Raw genomic sequence first — 21,194 nt, forward strand, 5'->3', positions numbered from 1 at the left:
TTGTTTGGTTTTTAGAGAGGAAAAATAATCAGCATAAATGATCAGTATATTGAGAGTCCAAAAATATGTGCCATGTATAACATCTGTGGACCACCCACCTCTACTGAGGGGTATGCTAGGGCTATTTTCTCATGTCTTTATTTGAGACCCACTTGATCTCTATAATTTTGTTACATTATCTTTGATTCTTTGGTATGTCATTCTATCCATTCATGTCTTTTGGAAATTAACTTCCTCATTCTTGCATTTTCTAAACTCAAATAGATCATTAAGCATATTCTTTTACTCATCTGTGGCCTGTCGATGTACCTACCTTATGCTGACCTCCCCCTAGTATGCCTGAATTGCCTGAATATTTCAAACCAAGACAAATTTCTTCCTGCTCCCAAAGTGAGGTCTACCACAATCTTTCCCTCAAAACTCTCCCCTTTTCCTGACTTCTTTATTACTGTCCAGGAGACCAATATACTCCCAATCACCCTGGCTTGCATACTAGATGTATCACCATTGTCTTGATTGTGATTTCAGAGAAGGCAACAGCAAAAATAGACTATGGTATGGTCAACACTAATCTTGCTGTTTGAGGGATGCAAAGGAAGTAGAAGAATAGCATCAAATATTTATATCTTTATTTAAGACTTAGAAAACATTTTCCTTGAGGAAACTGATAGATCTTAATATTTCCATTTTATAGATAAGGAGCCTGAGGCTTAGGGAGAAAGTGACTTTGCAAGGATCATACTGAGCATGTCAAAGCCAGGAATCCAGAAGGTCCACAAAGAACTTGAGCCTGTCCTGTTCTTCACCTTCTATGTGAAGACCAAGACTACTGGTTGAATTGGTGTGTCAGTGCCACAAGGAAGTCCAGATTGAGTTTCTAGGTGAATGCTTAGAGGTAGTAAGCATTTAGAGAAAGAAGGACATCTAGAACCTCGTAGTGGTCGCTAATTTTTTCCTTTCTATCAATGGATTCTCTTTGGACTAGTTTCAGTCTTAATATGTGGGAAGACTAAAACTTCACTCTTGATTTTGGGGTTAAAGTCTTCTAGTCTTTACTAAGAATGCAAGCAATTTCTGGGACAGGCAGAAACTTATGGATCCTTCTGTCATTTCATTGGGATCTAATTACAAAAAATTGCATCTGATATCTATAGCAGAAAAAGAAAAGGGAAAACCAAGCACAGTTAAGCAGTTTTACAAGCTGTTAATAATACCATATAAATAAAATTGCCTACAAGGAGAGAGATGGACAGAGGACACTTCTTAGCTATGATATGGTATCACCTCCCACATAGTGGAAAGTGGGACAAGCAGTTTTTAATAACTGGGGTCCCAATATATACTTCAAATCCTATCAATATGATGGTTACCTTTGGTCTCATTTTTTCAGTTACGTGCACCTTTTTTCTCCTTTTATGCTTTCCAGAATATTTGTAAAAGCATACAGGCAGAATTATCAAGACAGAAACAGATCAAGTAGACAGATTTCCAAACTGTCCAACCATTACATCCATACCCAGTCAATATCTTGGTTTCCACATCTGGGTTTTTCAAAGCCGGGGGACTCTCAACAACGGCTTCCCAGAATTCAGATCAAATCACAGAACGCTTCTCAAAGTGAGTCCCAAAACAAAGCTACACATCAGGGCTTATATAGCCTTCTCCTGGCTCAGAGAATGTAACAACCTTTTGGACCCACTGGCCAATCAAAAAGTATCTACTGAAAAACAAGCCTCCCACCCCAGGTTTCAGGTGCACTTTAGCCTAGGGGCAGGGAAGATCTTCCAAATTTGCATTCCCATTACACCATCCATAAAGGATAGAAAGTTCTCTTAATTCCAAGTTTGAATTCCAAACAATTAGTGTTATTTTAAGAAGCATTTATGAATCAGTTAGGTTCTTTGTGTGTGTGTGTGGGGGGGTGTATACTGATCTACATTTCACGGCCTATTTCTGTGGGGTCTAAAATTGTCCAATCTACAATAAAAGAAATAGAGATCTGAGTCAGTAAAACTTTAATAAAGTAAACATGGTCCCCTCTAAAGAGGTGGACTTCAGCTCTTCCTCACAATCTGAAATGCCCCCTTCCTCCAGGCTTTAGTTCATGCTTGATACCCATATGATACAGAAGAAGCAAAGTAAAATATGGTCTCCTTGGTTGATAGACCTATTTCTTGATCTAGGGGAAACTTCAATTTATGCCTATGGTTAATGACCAGTAGAAGATGTCCAAAGAGGTGATGGCCATTCACTGGAGCCACGCTGGGTAATAGATTTGTTGGCTGCTCTAGTAGACAGGGTCACCTATTGGTCAAGTGCTCATAGGACTGCTGGTCAAATGCCACAGGCCCATTTCTCTAACAAAGGGATGTTAATAGAATATAGTTGAATGGGAAGGAAACTGGAGATAACAGAGTAAAAGGCTTAAAGATAGCAGAATAAGAGCAACTGTGATTAATAATGGATACACACACACACACACACACACATATTTACAAGCATCACTGTTGTGGGGAAACATCAATACCTGACCACACTAGCTGGGGAATCCCCGGTATAGCCATCAGGGTCCGCACGGGAGGGTCCCAGGCAAGATGTCTCCTCCATGGGTGATATTCCAATTGGGTCTGAATCTTACAGTTTAAGTAGAGCTGAGAACAAAGAAGGCATACTGCCAGGTGTTTTTAGCAAGAATTATATCTTGTGTGAGGCCTGGGATGGAGGCTAATCCCTCCAAGGCCTATCCCAAGAATGATGTTTCCTTGGAATGTCTAGTTCCAGGAGATGGGAAGTTATCATATCTCTTCTCAAGGACCTGGCCAGGGTCCCAGGAGAGAAGCAGCCCTCACGTTCTCAGGATCCTCTGTTCCCAAACAGCTAGGTGTAATAGAGAGTTCATATTGAGTTGGGGCCTTGGTTTGTATAATCTTATTCCTTACAGAGGGGCTTACCTTGCCCCTTCATTTGGTCACATGGAGCCTGTGGCTGGGGGCTTATCTTCAGGAATGCCCACACCTTGTTACTTTGTGATTGGGCAGTGGGTCAATGTATCAACAATGCAATATTCACAATGCCTACGTCAACTATAAATATGCTGATGTGGGTATTAATCACAAAATACACCAGGCTCTCTACGTGGGGGATAAAGCTAGAACATTTATTAAAATACCAAATAACTGAGTCCCCAAACCAGAAAGTCAAAGCCATCACAGTAGTTATGAAGTTGGCACCTGTAGTTAATGTAGTAAACATCCACATTCTCAAGCTTTTAAAACAGAATAGGATACCTCAGGCAAAGGTCCTCCTCTTCCCACTCACAGCAACTGCTCAGTGTCCAGGAAGTGTGCTCCCAGCTCCTCCAGCCCCTCGCAGTTTTGGTCCCTGGCAGTCCTCAGGAGGAGTCCTTAGCAGAAATTCTGGCTGGCTCACAAAAGGGGTTTGCACCTCCTCTTCCACCTTGGTCACAATCGCTACTGCTGCTGCCACTGCCGCCGCTGCCTCCAGTCACTGCAGGAACTCTAGCTTGGCTTCAGCTTCCTCTTGCCTCACCCCTTCCTGTTACATCAGCAAGTTCAACGGGGCATGGAAGATCTTTAAATCCCACAATTTTTATAACACAATTTGGCTTGAGGAGGGAATGAAATACACACTAAATAGGGTATCTCACCCTCCAGGAAAGTAGGGGGGGAAGGCGAGGCAAGGGGGAATGATGGAAGGGAGGAAGGGGGGGGAGGGAAGTTGGAAACACCCACTTTTGAAAAGGGAGGGATCAAAGTAGAGAATAGAACAAGTGGGAGGTGGGATAGGAGGAAGGGAAATATAGTCAGTCTTTTACAATATATCTACTATGTTATTGTTTTGCATTAGCCACACATGTACAACCTATACTGAACTGCTTGTCTTCCCAGTAAGGGTGGGTGACAAGGGAGGAAGGGAATGAATCTGGAATTCAATGTTTTAAAATCAAATATTCAAATATATATATATTTATACTATTATTAATACTACTTTACATGTAATTGGGAAATAAGATATACAGGCACTGGGGCATAGAGATCCACTGGAAAAGTCGAAAGGGGTATGGGAGAAAATATGGGAAAGAGCAGACTGGAGGAGGGGATATCCTGTGGGACTGATATTTTGGGGTGGTGGGTAGGGGAAAAACGGGGAGAAAATTTGTAACTCAAAATCTGGCAGAAATGAATGACATAAATCAGAAGTTAATAAAGCATTTGAAAAATAAAAAATTTTAAAAAAAAGAAAAAGTGGCCCAACAAGACTGGTATGAGATGGGATATGCATAATGTAAAAGGGATGTGATATATTTTGTACAATATCTTGTAAATCACAGAACAATGTGTACAACTGGGTTTTATTTGTACGTATATTGGCAGTTTCTATCTTTTGAGTTACTTGGGCTGCATATTGAGAATCTGTTATATTAATAGACTGAGGAAATAGGGTAAGAGCAGACATTATAGCTGTGAACTCGTTCTTTTGGGTGGAATCATAAGGAGTGGTGATCATTTTCATAACCTGTTTATAAGGACAGTATACAAAAGCTCTGTAGTCTTTAGTGGCATCAGCAAATACATTAAATCCTGAAACAGGTTGATCCTTACATACCTTAGCGATTATGAACTCATTGTTTGTTAAGAATCTGAAAATGCCTTTTGGTGTATAATGTTGTATGGGGATAGCATATATTAACAACAATTGCCAAGATTCTTGATTCTCAATCAATTGTTGGATTTGGTCATGAGTATAAGGAACTTTTATAATTTCAGGCAATTGACCACTTAGGCATAAACATCGTCTGCTCATTTTCTTTATGAGCTGAGCCACCCCATCAGGGTAAGTTCGTAAAGAATATTTTGGCTGATGTGAAATATAACTCCATTCAATCACTAAATCATTTTGCATTAAGGCACCTGTAGGGCTGTATTTCATGTTCAGCACAGTGAGTTGTATTCCTGTAGAGGGGTCTACCCTATATGTAATTGCAGTTCTGATAGCTTCCTGGATGTAATCCAATGCATTCCTAGCTTCAGGTGTAAGAATTCTAGGAGAATTAAGTTTGGTATCACCTTCCAGTAATTGGTATAATGTTGTTAAACATTCATTTGAAATTGTAAGACTAGATATGATCCAATTTATATCCCCTATAAGCTTTTGCAAGTCATTTAATGTTTTGATATTATCTTTTCTGATTTCTAATTTTTGCAGACTTACAGTAGTGTTCTGTACCTTATTACCTAAATACCTAAAAGGAGTTGTCTTCTGTATCTTTTCAGGGACTATCTTAAGTCCTACAGCAGCAAAATTATTTGCAACCTCCTCTAATATTTTCTCTAGGGTAATCACATCTTGGTATGCACAAAGAACATCATCCATGTAATGAATTAAGTAAGCTGTGGGGTATTAGTTTCTAGTTGATTCTAAGGCCTTTGCCACAAACTTTTGACATAATGTGGGACTGTTTTTCATCCCTTAAGGTAGTACCTTCCAACAGTATCTTTTTAGGGGTTCTTTTACATTTATGAAAGGCATGGAAAATGCAAATTTTTCTTGGTCCTGACTTTGGAGAGGTATGCTATAGAAACAATACTTTATGTCTATTACCTATAAAGGCCATTGTGATGGTACCATATTAGGAGATGGTAAAACAGGCTGTAATGCTCCCATATCCTTCATGACTTTATTTACTTCTCGCAAATCCATAAGCATCCTCCATTTTCCTGAATTCTTTTTTTCTGATTGCAAAAATTGGAGAATTCCATGCGCTATTTGTAATTTCAATATGACCTAACTTCAGATGTTCTTGCACAATGTCTAATATGGCAGCAATTTTTTCTGCACTTAGGGGCCACTGATCCACCCATACTGGTTTTGTGGTAAGTCATTCAATAGGATCGACTGTTGGCTGCCCATCAATCAGGGTCCCTCCTGAAAATTTTGTCATGATGGTGACCTTAAGTTGTGATAAAATATCTCTGCCCCATAAAGCCATTGGCAAGGAAGCCAAACAATATGGCTGGAAATTTCCTGAAATGCCCTCAAATTCCCAAGTTTCCTCACACTTTTTGAAGGTTGACTAACTTTTCCTATGCCTTTCATATTTATATCTGATTTCTGAACAGTCCACTTTGGGTCCCATTGTTCCTGATTGATAATGGTCAGGTCTGCTCCTGTGTCTAGGAGACCCTGAATTCTCCTGCCCTCCACATATATATGAAGGGTAGGTCTTGAGGTCGTAATGATTTGAGACCACATGACCTCTGGATTCTGTATTTGATATATCCATTGTTCCTGTTTTAATTGGATCACGGAATTGCTGGGATTCATAATTTTAATTTTAATCTTATATAATCTTCCCAGTCCATTTGTTCCACATAGTTTGGAGTGAATTGCATATCCATGTATTCTCCTTCTGAGGTTGAAGGAAGTACCCTCACGGCAGGAGCAGGAGAAGAATTCCTAAAAAACATTTCTGTCTCCTGGCCTGGGTAAATGTTTAAAAATTTAACCTCAGGCTGTAAGATAACAGCAGTTACTTCAGAGGTGGAGGGATCCAAATTGGCTTCCCCTGCTGAACTTTTGGAGTACTGAACTGAACATAAGTCCCTGCTGTTTTTTGTGGACTACCCAGGACTTGGCCCTTGAGGCCGTTTCCCAAATTTCTAAATCTACATTCTGAAGCCCAATGAAAGCCCTTATGACATTTGGGGCATTTTGATTTTGGTCACAATTCACTATTACTGATGCCCACTTGACATTCCCTTTTGAAATGACCCACTTTGCCACATTTATAACAATTCTTATTTTACCTATTTGTGGCTGCTTGCGCTTCTGCTATAATTTGTACTTGAAAGACCATAGACTTTACCTCCACAGATTTTCTGATTAATTGATCCAAGGAGGTATCAGCAGGAAGTGCCAAAAAAGCTTTCTTATGATCTAAATTGCAATTCCCTCTAGCTATTTGTCTTACAAATTCTTCCAATCCCACAGTACTTCCTAATGTATGCTCAGCTGCTTGTTGAATTTTTGCCACAAAATCAGGAAATGATTCCTCAGGTCCCTGTATGATATTTGTGAAATTTTTTCCGGCTTGACCAGAACTGATTATATCTTTCCATGCTTGTTTAGCACAGTCTTGAATAGTACTATGTTGCGGGCGTTTGCCCTCACAACAGATCTAGACGACTAGCCCCACGGCCCTCTCACTTACCCATCCCGGGTCTTCGGTCGTCACCGGCCCCTCACGGGGAAAAAACACCAGACAGAAGGCGGAGGAGTGAAGCGGGGTGGTTTATTCTTCAGCAGTTACATGGCGGAGAGAGAGAGAGAGAGCGCCCTCTCACACAAGAAAATATATAGCGAATCCGAGCCAATCACATCGCAGTTTTACATTTATGGCCTTATATGGTGATCACCCCCATGGCCTTATATGGAGATCACCCCATCAAACTTATACATATTCATTCAAAACAACCATGGCACCGCCCATAAACCCCTCCCCCTCCCCTATCAGTACTATATACTGCCACTGAATAGTCCCTTTGTGTGTTGGGCAATGTATTAGGTCCGTCACCCAAAAGCATGGAAATACTGCGTGCGTTAGGTCCTTCTGCCAACTTGCTATGACATTTTTCCTTATAATTGGCTTCCCATTGTAAGTAGTCCCCTGGAGTTAGGCATATTTTAGCTGTTTGCCTCCAATCATATGGTGTCAAAGCTGTGGCTGCTAAATTTTCCAATAATGACACTGTATAAGGAGCTGTTGCCCCGTACTCCTGTACAGCCTTTTTTTTACCTCCTTAAGATCTTTTATATTCAATTTTTGCCATTTTCTATTGCCCTGGGCATCTACTATAACAGGGTATGCAAACAAATTGCAGCCTTTAAATCCTATTTCTCTTAATGACTGTCCTTCCTCTTTCATGAGTTTTTGAAAAGGTGTATATAATTCTGAAACTATGGTGGGACTGCCATTAGTCTTCCCAGCTTTTCCATTCCCCATGCAGGATTATAGGGTGGACTTGGGCTGAAGATAAGAGGTTTGGTATTTTCTAGGGGTCTTTTTCCCACAAATTCAGGGGGTGGAGTCTCTTCCTGATCACTGCCTTCACTCTCACCCATGACACTCAATATTTCTTTGACCTATTTTGTCTGCTAGGCATACTTTAATGATATTATAAATTGCAAATATGGAACCAGAGTCACTCTCCTGTCCATTCTCTTAAAGTAATTAAATAAAGCCTCTCCCACTGCTTCCCAATCAGGTCCTCTGATCTGAAAGCTACTAGGGAACCATGGGGCTGCCTGATAGACTATTTAAAAAATTTTTTTCAGAATCTGTTTCTTAACTGAAATCCCTTTCTTGCACACTGTAAGTTGTAATATTCTCAGATCTTTTCCTTCATCTTTTAAACCCTTAACTAACCTTCCTCCCATACTATGTCTCTGTGAGCTCTGATTATGAAAAATTGAGTATGCCGACAAATGCCCTTCTAGAGCCTTCCCCTTACCTTGAAAGAAATCCCTTGGATTTCATGTGGGCCTGCTTCCTGGTGGCAAATCCTGGGGGTCTGTGGCGAGAGACTCAATCAGCAGTCCTGATGCCCCGTGTTGTGGGCACCACTTACTGCGGTCAGCGCAGTTGGTGGGCTAGCAAGGGGTGAGAATAATGAGACAGGAGTGTAATCAATAGTCTGTTTATTATAGGACCATTTTATACAGAGCCAAAGATGTAAGGTGCTCACAGAGTTTTTATGCCCCCCCAGGAGAATGTAGACACCCCAAAAGAATGCAGACAATATAGAAAGATCCTACATTAAAGGAATACAAATAATGTAGAAGGAGCCTCCCTTAATCCTATTTACTATTTACCCTTGCTTAAGGTTAGTTACTTATTAGGGTATTATTCTAGGACCATATCTGCAGGCATAAAAACAAAAAAAGATTATGTGCCCTCTTGCTATCTGCCCGGTAATCTTTGCAGATAACTGTATAGGACAGGGGAATACACCTAGCAAGGTCAAGGGACCCCAAAAACATTCCCTTCATAATACATCCTCTTGCTTGTCTGCCCTGTAGCCTTTCAGATAATAATATAGGGAAGGGGAACATCTCATTAGCAAAGCTGGGAAACTTCTGAAAGTTAGCTACACTGTATAATCTCGCTTTTGCCTTCTGTAGTGCTCTCCTCCCTTCTGAGTGTCTTGTTGGATTTGGTGACGACCTTTCTCAAGAAAGATCGTAATAAAGTTTTTGCTTCTACTTTAAGAAGTCTCTGAGTCACTTTGGGTGAGTGGTCTTCTGACCTATACAACAGCCTGCTAAAGGAGACTCCCAAAAATACTGAAGAAAATAACACCTTGAAAAATAAATAGACCAACTCAAATGGCAAAAGAGGTCCAAAAAGACAATGAGGAGAAGAATGCCTTAAAAAGTTAAGTTGGCCAGATGGAAAAAGAATTTCAAAAACTCACTGAAGAAAATAATTCCTTCAAAATTAATTGGAGCAAATGGAAGGACTTTAAGAGAAATCAAGATATTATAAAAGAGGTCCAAACAAATGAAAAAATAGAAGGCAATGTGTAATATCTCCCCGGAAAAAAACACTTCCCTGGAAAATAGTTCTAGGAGAGATAATTTAAAAATTATTGGACTACCTGAAAGCCATGATCAAAAAATGAGCCTAGAAATCACCCTTCAAGAAATTCTCAAGGAAAACTGCCCTGATATGCTAGAACCAGAAGTAAATAAAGAAACAGAAAGAATTCGCAAATAGACTCTTGAAAAAGAAAACTCCTAGGAATGTTATAGCCAAATTGCAGAGTTCCCAGGTCAAGGAGAAAATATTACCAGCTGTCAGGAATAAACAATTTGAGTATTGTGGAAACGCAATCTGCATAACATAAGATCTAGAAGCTCCTACATTAAGGGACTGAAGGGCTTAGAATATGATATTCCAGAAGTCAAAGGAACTAGAATTAAAACCAAGAATTATTTACCCAGCAAAACTGAGTATAATGCTTCAGGGGAAAATATGGTAATTCAGAGAAGTAGAGGACTTTCAAGTATTCTTGATGAAAAGACTAGAACTGAGCAGAAAATCTGACTTTCAAATACAAGAAGCAAGAGAAGCATGAGAAGGCAAACAGGAAAAAGAAATCATAAAGAACTTATTAAAGTTGAATTGTTTACATTCCTACATGGAAAAATGATAAATATAACTCACAAGTTACTCAGTTATCCTCAGTATGAGAATAGTTGAAGGGAATATATATGTGTGTATATATATGTATAGGAGGGTATATGTGTGTATAAATACTTATGTGAATGTGTGTATATGTATGTACATTTATACATAGACAAAGGGCACAGGATTAGTTGAATAGGAAGGGATTGTATGGGAAAGGTAAAAGTGTGGTTTCTCAGAGATTGTCTGCTAAACTAAGTAAGTCCTTAGGTCTAAGGCCTAAGTTTTCATTTTTTTTTATTAGATATTATGTGACTTTGAAACTTTAGAAATCTTTCTGTATAGTTGCTCTATTCTAGTCAGTCCTTCTCACCCAGTTTACCATGAAAGAATTAAATTTCCATAGAATTGCAAGAATTGCTGAACAAGACTACTGATAAGGGAGAACAGGCAGTAATCTTGGAAAAGAAGCTCAATCCCTGGTTCCCAGACAAAAACTCATAGATAATACTAAAAATAATGAAGAATGGAAGGAGCTGGCAGCAGCAGGTGGATTTGACCAAGCAAGGGACAGACAGTAGCCTTTGGACCCTCAAGTCTAGATAAGAATGTATCAAGGGTAGACTGAAAGGAGGGATCCAGTATTCTGAGGTTGTAATACACTGGTGTAATGGACCTAATGTATTATGTAACAAGATTAGAGCCTCATTAGTAATAATTATGTTAATATTCATAACCCTTGCTTATTTAACCCAGCTTTAGCTTATGTACGGTGGCCTCCTCTCTCTCGGTGCTGCCCCAGAGACTGGACCGCCTGCTTCTCGCAAGATTCTAATAAATCTTTCTACCTTCACTTTAAGAGGTCTCTGAGTAGTCAATTTGGGTTAGGGTCTCCGTATCCCACACAGGATGATATCTAAAAAATAGAATTAAGAGGTGAGAGGAATATAATTGGAGGAGAAAGGGAGAGATAGATCAGGGTAAATTATCTTATATTGAAGAGGCAAGAAAAAACTGTTAAAATGGAGGGGAAGAGCAGGAAGGTGAAACAGAATGGGTCAACCTTACTCCCACTGAATTTGGCTTAAGGAGGAAATAACAAACAGACTCAACTAGGTATCTTACCCTACAGGATAGTAGGGGAAAAAGGGTTAAGAGGGGGGTATGATAGAAGGGAGGGCAGACTGGGGGAGAGGGTAGTTAGAAGCAAACACTTTTGAAAAGGGACAGGGTCAAAGTAGAGAATAGAATGAGTGGGGGTTGGGATAGATGGAGGGATATACCTTCAGCCTCTCACAAAAAACTACTATTGAAATGTTTTACATAACTACACATATACAACCTATATTGAATTCCTTGTCTTCTCAGTGGGGGTGGGTGAGGAGGGAAGAAAGGAAAGAATCTGGAAATCAAAGTTTTAAAAACAAATGTTTAAAAAAAATGTGTTTTTTTTACTACACACAGCTGGGAAATAAGATACACAGGCACAGATGTATAGAAATCCATCTTGCCCTACTAGAAAGTTGGGATGATGTGGTAGGAATTAAGAGAGATTATATTGGGGAAAGGGGTATTCAGTAGGCTAGCTGTCTTGGGGTGCAGGATAGGGAAAACGGTGAGAAAATTTGTAATTTTTTTTTTAATTTGTGAGATTTGTAAATCCAAATCTTGTGGAAATGAATGTTGAAAACTAAAATAAATAAAAGATTTTTTAAAAAAACAGTTGTTTGCAGAAACAGAAAAAGAAAATATCTCACAAAATTATTTCTATGACTTAAATATGGACTTGACACATAGGAAGAGTCAAAACGAAAAGAAAACCTTAGATTAATATTCCTAATGAACACTGTTGCAAAAATTTTTAAATAAAATCTTAGCAAAAATGCTAAGATAACACAATACAAGGATTATAGGTTATGAAGAGTATGGATTTATTATGATTGCTGTATTAGTTTAATATTAGGAAAACTACACAACTAAATATATTAATAACAATGAAAATGAATTACCAATATTAGAATTTTAATGAACATGAACAAATTCTATTAAAAACTCTAGAAAACATGAATAGATATACCTTTCTTTGATATAATTAATAGTATTCCTTTTGGATACACATCTATCCAAAAGGTATACTATTAATCATACACCCATACCCACACACTCACATTTAGACAGGAATTAGCATTTCATGTAAGGGGTATAAATTAAATTCCTCTCTAAAAAAATCAGGTCAAAATTCATTATTGCTATATATACCTGTCATCTAATGCCAATAGAAATAAGAATAGAAAAAGAGATAGAATGAATAAACAAAGGTTTAGCAGAAAAAAAGATGATGACTTTTTGCAGATGATGGTATGGTGTACTTAAAGACCCTGGAGAGACAGCTGAGAGTTAATTGATAGAATTATTAATTTTAGCAATATGCACATAAAGCACGAGCATTTTTATATCACACCAAACCCAGCACGAAGTCCTGTTATGAATCAAACTTATCACATTGTTGCTGTTACTCCTGCTCGCTTTGAGCTCAAATCCAAGCTCAGGCACTTGCTTAGCTGTATGACCCTGGGCAAGTCACTTCACCCTGGTTTCCACATCTATATTAGGGGGTCTATAACAGCACCTGTTTCCCAGGGTCGGTTCCAGGACCAGAAGAGATAGTCATTGTAAAGCACTTAACACGGCCTGGAACACGGGAAGCTCCAGGTAAATGTTGGCTCTGAGTTTTATTTAGTCCACCTACCAAACGCTTAGCATTCTGCAAAGGCAGTGTAAGCTCTCACTCTCTCCTGTTTTCCCTTGAGTCTGTCTCCTAGACAGAGGAAGCAGACACAACGTGGGCACGGCCTGGCTCCGCCTTCTCCCCATATCCATCCCAAGGGGCCCACACAGGCCTGACCCTTCTCGCGTCCTGGGCTTTTCCCCAACATTGCTTCCCAACAAGACGGCCCAGGCCACAGCCGCCTGTTCCCAGGGTCCTCGCAGGTGGCTAGCGCCCCTCGTCCTCTCCTGCTGCCTCGGGTCCCCTGCAGTCCTGCTTTACCAGCCTGGAAGGCCCCGGGGATGAGATGGAGCTCCAGGCCTGCAGGTCCCAGGGCCTGGTTTCCTTCCTCTGAGTCCGCGCTTCCCTCCTTGACAACTTCTCTTCCGCCGGAAGATGGCGGCGTAGAGGCAACGTTTCTTTATGGCTGTGGCCTGTTGGGACTGACTGCTGGAATGGGAGAGAGCAAGGGGGGGGGGGGGAACTAGGCTGGGAGGAACCCCAGGGCCGCTCTAGGTGTGGGACCCCACGCCTGGCGACTCCCCGTGGTTTCTCGGGATGTGCGGTCCACGAATGAGGCAAGGCAAGAGGGGGAGGGATCCAGGCTTCTAGGTAGGCAGGGAGGCGGGACTGTAGTCCACTCCAGGGGAGGGGCCAAGCCACAAGCATGCGCAGAAGGCATTCCAGCTTCCAGACTACGATTCCCAGAAGGTTTTGCGTGCCTCCGGAGCATTTCCTAAGCCGAAAGAGGAGGAAGAATGAGACTAGTGTCCCCTTAGGACATTTCCTTCTCGTTTCCTCCCTGTTTCTTCCATGCTTCATGGTGACAGCTTCCCCTCCTCAATCCTGAGTTCGTATGACGGGGTGAGCGGGAGCTGAGAACGGGTCTAGGCGCAGGCTGACTGTGGGGGTGCGGCGCGGTCGCTTCCCGGGGACTGTTGCGGAGCTCACGGAGGAGGAAGGAAGCATCTGAGCACTTCCAGCGGCCCGGGGGCTTTCCGGGAGTGGGAGCAGGCAGAGGTGGGTCTAGGGGCAGATTCTAATACTCTTTCAGCCCAGGCCATATTCCAGGACCCGGGTCCTGCCCCTCCAGGCCTCAGTTTTTCCCCTTTTCGAGGGGACCCAGGACAGGTACTCCCGGTGTGGTCCGGCCTTCCCTATGGTCTCTTGTCCTCTTCCCGGCATCCTCCGGGGCACTCCCTCCTCCTGGAAGCCTTCCCTGATGCTGCTGGGAGTCCTTTCCCATCCCCCACCCCCACTCCCTCTGCTCTAAGGAGAGATTGGGCCTCCCCAGGAAAGAAATGACAGTTTCCTTCTGCACCTTCTCCCCCCAGCCCATCACCTCGCCCCCCTCCCTTATCCCCCAGGGTAGAAGCTGGGCTTCTCGGTCTCTGAGCGTTGCAGAGCCCACGGTGGCCCCTCCTTTTCATGGCCCTCCTTTCCTCCCCAGCTCTGTCTTCTCTGGCTTCTGCCCTTCAGGAAGAGGGAATGGCTCCTGTGCTGCCAGCCAGGCCCTGGGAGGTGAGTGCCCCGTGCTGCTTTTCCTGAAACACCCTACGTTTGTTTCTCCTGTTCCACAGCCCTAGAAGGGGTGGGCGTCAGTGAACCATATATTTAGAGCCAAAGGACTGCAATTTATCCCCCCCCCTCTGAAAAAAAAGATTTTACCTTTGCTTTTTTTTTAAATTTTGAGTTCCACATTCTTTCCCTCTCTCCATTCCTTCCCCCACTCATTGAGAAGGCAAACAGTAGGACACACATTTGGCGTGTGAAGTAATGGAAAACATCTCCACGTTAACCGTGGTTCAAAAAAAAGTAAGAAAAATGGAAGTGTAAATCTTTTTTTCTTCTATTTTCTTCTCTCTCCCTCCCCCCTCCATAGGTACTGTTAGGCAGAAATAATTATGTACATAAGTATATACACATATATATCTGTGTATCTAGATATCTATGCCTATGTATTTACACAGGTATAATTATTGCATACATAATTTTATTGATCATTTCTTTCTCTGGATGTAGATAGCATCTTTCTTCATTTGTCCTTCATAGTTAATTTGTGAATTGACTTAGAGTAAGAGGCAGGAAAGTATAAAAAAAAGTGCACGAGACTTTGTGTCAGAAGCCTTTTTAATTGAGACTCAGCAGTAATTGTTACAAGGTGATTGACTTGAAGATGAAGTAATCATAATAAAAATGGCTTTAAGTATCATTGACTGAAGATGAATAAAAAAGGAATAGCATAATGTACCAAATCAGTGGAAAGACAACATTGTCCCCAGAGTTCTGATTCTGGTCATAAATGTTACAAAAAAGATTTTTAAAGACTAGTTTGGAGGCAAAGAAGAGATCAAGTGAGTTCCAAGGTTAGGGGTGGATAGGATGATGGTCAGGAGGGATGCCTGAGAGAAGCCCAAACAAGTAAACTGTTGCTTGACTTTAGTTTTCTCTTGGAAAAAATGGAACATTTCGAAGTGGGATGGAGAGCCCTCAAGTTGTCAGCAAGAAGTGGATACCTGCGGTGGCTAGGTGGTACTGTGAATAGAGCACCAGCTCTAGAGTCAGGATGATCTGAGTTCAAATTTGGCCTCAGACACTTAAAACATACTGTGTGACCTTGGGCAAGTCACTTAACCCCAGTTGCCCTGCCTTCATCCATCCAAAAAGCAAAAAAAAAAAAAAAGTGATTACTTGATTACTTAAGGTAAAGGGAGATAGACAGGATCCAGTTGTTCTGAAAGAAGAGTACAGTGTTTTTGATTGCTTACCCAGTCTTGGGTATCCCTGTGTAGTATTGTACCTTGATTAATGTGAACAAGACCCAAGTAATAATTTTAGGATGGACCCTTTTTAAAAAACGCGACATGGCTGATCAGGCCATGTGTCAGACTGAGCAGACACCACCACGTCTCAGGCATAGCAATAGCTGTAGCAGCCAGCAACAGCCCCGATCTGGGGCAGAACCTTACCTTAGCTTATAAAGGGGGCCTTAGGTAAGTAGTGATTGGTCAGTATGCACCTTGAAACTTCCACCTGACCCAGAAGTCCACCACCCTCTTCTATGCAGGTGAGCTGACTGGGGAAAGGGTGGAGACCCAGAGGGGGCGGGTGGAGCTGACCTGGCAGTCTGCTCACTTCCTTGGGGGAGGGCGGGTTGTGGGGAAAACCAGGCACAACGCCTGCAAGATCTTGGGGAATAGGGTTGTTGGCACAGAACTGGAGAGGGGACTTGTGCCAAGTTTCAAAAAAGAAGAAAGTGGATTCTGCACAACCTTGGCCAGTGACTACCAATTTTGGCGCATTCCTAGAATGCCTTTTGAAATGAATTTGTTATTGACCAATTACAGAAGGCTGTTTAAATTTTTTTTCCCATGGTGCTTTTTGCTGCGTAGTCATTTCTGGAAAAGATTTTCTCTCTCTCACTTTCCTGTATAGCAAAGAAACAAAGTTACAGAAAAATCTCCCTTGTAGTGACTCTTCTGGATAATTCATAAAACATTCTCCTCTCTAGTGGTCTCCATCTTCTCTGCTGTTAGAAACAGTAACAATTTCTTCACTTACTCAGAGTTCAGCATCTTTTTCTTTTTAGAGATACATTTTTGCATTTTTTTTGTGTAAAATGTTTTCTTGGCTCTGCTTATTTTACACTGCATGTGTTGATTCACATTTCTGCTACTATTCAGAATTCCTCACAATTGTCATTTTAACCTGTACAGTAAATCCATTATATCCATATGCCATTTTTTTAGTAATCCTTTTTTGGCAAGAATTCAGAGAGTTTCCAGTTCTTTGCTGCCCCTAAGTGTACTCTTATGAATATGTTTGTATATAAATTCACCTGTGGTCTTGTTCTGGTTATGGAGAAAGGAGTGGCAGCATGGTACAGTGAAAATTTCTCTGGATTTGGAGTTGAGAAAACCTGGGTTCAAAGTGCAGATCTGTAATTTATTCCCTTTTTGCCTTCAGCAGGTTACTTTCCCTCTTTGGGCCCCACTTCTCTTATTTGTAAAATGAGAAAGTTGGACGCTCAAGTCTCTTTCAATTCTAAATATGTGAATTGGAAAACAATGATTCTTTTACCATCTTTTTTGCCAATGCAATACCCACAGCAGCTGCTATGAATATGCAAGTGCATCTCCAGGTTTGAATGGCAAAATATAATAGACTCTCTTCCTTGAAGACAAAGTCAAGATATTTATTCAAACAGCAGGAAGCCAATTCCACCATAAGAACAAAGAAATTCATACACACCATAAAGTGGTTCCCTTAGGCAAAATGCCCCTCTCACTCATGCTAACTACTCTGCATCTTTCTACCTCCTCTCTCTCAGCTCCACCTCACTCTCAGCTTTACCTCACCCTCACCCACACTTCCTGCACCACCCCTTTCTGCTCCACCTGATGGGCAAGCTCCTCCCAGGATAGGTTCCATTTGAACCAGCTGTGGGCTGGGCCAGAGTTCAAAGTAGGTCACATGGTCCTATTAAGGGGCAGGGAAGGTCTTCAAATTCCCATAACATCATACCATCCTTTTCAGCTGTAAAACATTTTCCACAGTGTTGCAGATAGTATGTGATAGTCCCCCATGCTCATCTCTACTGTTATAGTTCCAGGAACATTGAGCACAATCATATTCACTAAGAAAAAGGCAAAACACGCAAAAAAAACCCCACACATTTAAAATTGAAGTCATTGGATCCTTTACTAACAATAAGCATCCACTCTGCTAAGTTGTGAAAACAATGAAGATGAAACCTGGCCACTGCCCTCAAGGAGCTTACAGTCTAATGAGAAAGGAATTCTACTAAAGTGCCTGTTATGCACTAGTCACAATTTTGATAACAGATAAACAACTGAAAAAAGTCCTACTGACAAGGAATTTATATTGAAACTTTATAGCAATTATGGTTATATTTTGGGAAGCAGAAATATTTTTGATGTTTCAGGAATTAGTGACATTCCAGGATGTGGCTGTGGAATTCAACTTGGAAGAATGGATACACTTGAACCCATCTCAGAAGAAGTTATACAGGGCTGTGATGCTGGAGAACTATAGGAACCTGGTGTCTTTGGGTAAGAACAGCTCCCCCTTTGCAGTCCTGCTATATATGATGTTGACTTTCAAGATTCTGACAGTTATGCTTTAGTCTACAAAAAGAAGATATTCCTACTCCCTGTGTAGCTCAGAGATGCACTACTGGTGCTACCTGTTTCTAAGATAAAGGTCTTTGCTTACTATTCTTGGAAATAGATTTCTTGATTTATTTTTCTTGGGAATGTATCTTCCCCTCTTTTTTGCTTCAGATCCAAGATTTTCTTTTTAATCCCAGTGTAGATTGCATCAAAGGGCAGAGTCAAATGAACTATTTCTCCTTAGTTCTACTCTGTAACCTATTCCCACATAGTAGGATATTTTTCCTTGTTCTCTTGTAATATCTGTGTGGTCTTCTTAGCATGCCTACTTTTTTCCCAAGGAGAGTTTGAACTAGTTTTGAATTCTTTCATTAAGTTTTCTGGATGCTTTTGAAAAACAGGTAAGTTCTCCTTCCCACCCCACTACATTAAAAAAAAAGCAACAAAACATAGACACACCCTGCCTCTCCTTCTGGCTGGACCATTGATCCTACCCTGGTTGTAAAAAATGATCACAGACAAAATCAATCAAGAAAGACAGTGCCTTCTATGGTAGAAGATAACTTTGTCACTTTATTCCCTCACTTCTGTACAGCAAGTTTATAGGACTATTTCATTTCTCTGTTCTATCATTGAATTCTGAGATGACTGTACCTAGCACTGTCTTTTTTTCAACAAACAGGATTTGCAGTTTCCAAACCAAATATGATCTACCAGTTGGAAAGAAAGGGAGCATGTTGGATGCCAGAGGCAGATATTCCAAAAAGCAGCTGTCCAGGTGATTACGTAAAAATCAAGGAGATGGGTCATTGGAAAATACTGCTCTGTTGGTTATTGTAGCTCAAAGCTCATTTAACATGTTGAACAAGGTGGTCTTATCCAAGCTTCTCAGGACTATTGAGAAGAGCTGAAATTTTAAAATGTAATTTTTTAATTCCAGAAGTTACATTTTTATGCATCTCTTTACCTACATGTACCTGTTCTTTCAAAGTAAGTGGTTGCCTCAGTGTGAGGTAGGTATTTCTGTCCTGTTCCTTGAAGATTATCCTATTTTAAGTAGGTATTTTCTAGCCTCAGTGGAATTAATTCATTCTGTCTTTTAAAATGAGCACATCATTGAAACTATTAACAACATGCCCTTTTGGCTTTGTGTTCTTTTCTGATGCTTTCTTCTCTTTTGCTTGACGCTTATGTTTCTTTGTTGCTGTTACTTTATAAAATATTCTAATCCTAATCTAATTCCCCTTTTGTCAGTCTATCATGTATGTCATCCTGTTTTTCTTTCTGCTTTGATATCATGTTTATCATGGCACAATAATATGTTCAAATGACAGCATTTGTTTAGCTTTAACACCATCATTGGACCTACAGGTTTTACGTGCCTTGCTGTTTCACAAAAAGATATTGTGAATATTTTTTCGAAATGTCATTGTTTGCTTTCAGTAACATTTTGAGCATGCAGACATTGTAGTGGGATCATTAGGTCGATAGTTAACAAAGTTTTATCCAAAGTTGCTTTTCAGGAAAAAGGCATCAGCAGCTTAGCAAGTACCTATTTTAGCATAACTTCCAAAATTTGTTATTTTAAAGTAACTTTTCCAATGTAATGAGTATTTGGTGATACATCCAAATTGTTCTGAGTTTTACTTCCTTGATTACTAGAGCTTCACTCTTCTTTTCCATAGTTATTAATATTTTCCTTGTGAATGCTATACCTGTAATATCTTGATCATTTAATTTTTTATAATTGGATCCCACTCTTTAAAATAGAATGAATTCCTTACTAAGTAGATATGTGAGATTTTAACAGACGTTTAGTGCAACAGTTGTCCAATATGACCATCTTACCCTCACTTACCACAGTTCATTCTATGTCTCCTCATGCTAAGCTCATCAGTTCTACTTCTATTTTCTCTTTAGTATTTTCTCTTCCTATTTCCACCTAAATGTTAAGCATTTTTTTCTTGTTCAGTCATTTTTTTTTGTTCTTTCCAATTCTTTATGACCTAATTTTGGGTATTCTTGACCCAAGATAATGGAATGGTTTGCCTTTTCCTCCTCTAAGTCACTTTAAGAGAAAAAGATAGGGGCGGCTAGGTAGCACATTGAGTAAGAGCACCAGCCCCAGAGTTGGGATGACCTGGGATTGAATCCGGGCTCAGACACTTAGTACCCATCCAGAAAAACCTGGCCATGTAGCCTTGAGCAAGTTACTTAACCCCAATTGCTTTTAAAAAAAAAAAAGAGTAAAAGATTGTTAAATCACCTGCCCTGAGTCACAGAGCTGGTGTCTGAGTCCTGATATTATCTCAGAAAGATTAATATTTAGTCCCAACACTATATCCATTGTGCCACTGAGCTGCTTTAAGGCTACTTTTGCAAACTCTCAGCTATGTAGTTTTTACGTATACTTTTTCATTTCCTTATTCCATGGAAATGGCAACCATTTACATTAAATTCATCTTTTTCATCTTTCTAGTTAATTTCATTAATTTATATGTTAATTTTGAGTCCTTTTTTTCATATAAAATAAACTGGGATCCTTAGTGAAAGAGTTGTGAGACTAGTCTTCTCAAATGGGAAGGATAATAGATATAAAACCTTTTGAACGAGTAGGTGGAGCATTGGCAAATGGAAGAAAAGCAGGGTTATTCAACTCTTTATTCTTCCTTTCAGGGACCAAAGAATTTACTGAAGAGAAATCTTATAAATGTAATGAATGTGGGAAGGTCTTCAGTAGTAAGAAAAAACTTGTTGTGCATCAGAGAATTCATACTGGAGAGAGATGTTATGAATGCAAGGAGTGTGGGAAGGCTTTCATCTACCATTCAGAAATTATTCTCCATCAGAGAATTCATTCTGGAGAGAAACCTTATGAGTGTAGTATATGTGGGAAGGCCTTCAGAAGCAAGCCATGTCTTACTGTGCATCAGAGAATTCATACTGGAGAGAAATTTTATGAATGTAAGGAGTGTGGGAAGGCTTTCATCTGGAACTCAGCCCTTATTCAACATCAGAGAATTCATACTGGAGAGAAACCTTATGAGTGTAGTGTATGTGGGAAGGCCTTTAGGATGAAGTCAACACT

General features: G+C 40.4%; 1 pseudogene; it reads left to right on the forward strand.

Moving 5' to 3' along the window:
• The first annotated feature begins 12,564 nt into the window (after positions 1 to 12,564).
• Positions 12,565 to 21,194, forward strand: part of LOC138171506 (zinc finger protein 585A-like) — a 44,097-nt pseudogene continuing 35,467 nt past the window's right edge.

Source organism: Petaurus breviceps, unplaced genomic scaffold, assembly GCF_028583685.1.
Source record: "Petaurus breviceps papuanus isolate PSGF00001 unplaced genomic scaffold, PetGlider_PUasm1.0 446, whole genome shotgun sequence".
Taxonomy (NCBI): domain Eukaryota; kingdom Metazoa; phylum Chordata; class Mammalia; order Diprotodontia; family Petauridae; genus Petaurus; species Petaurus breviceps.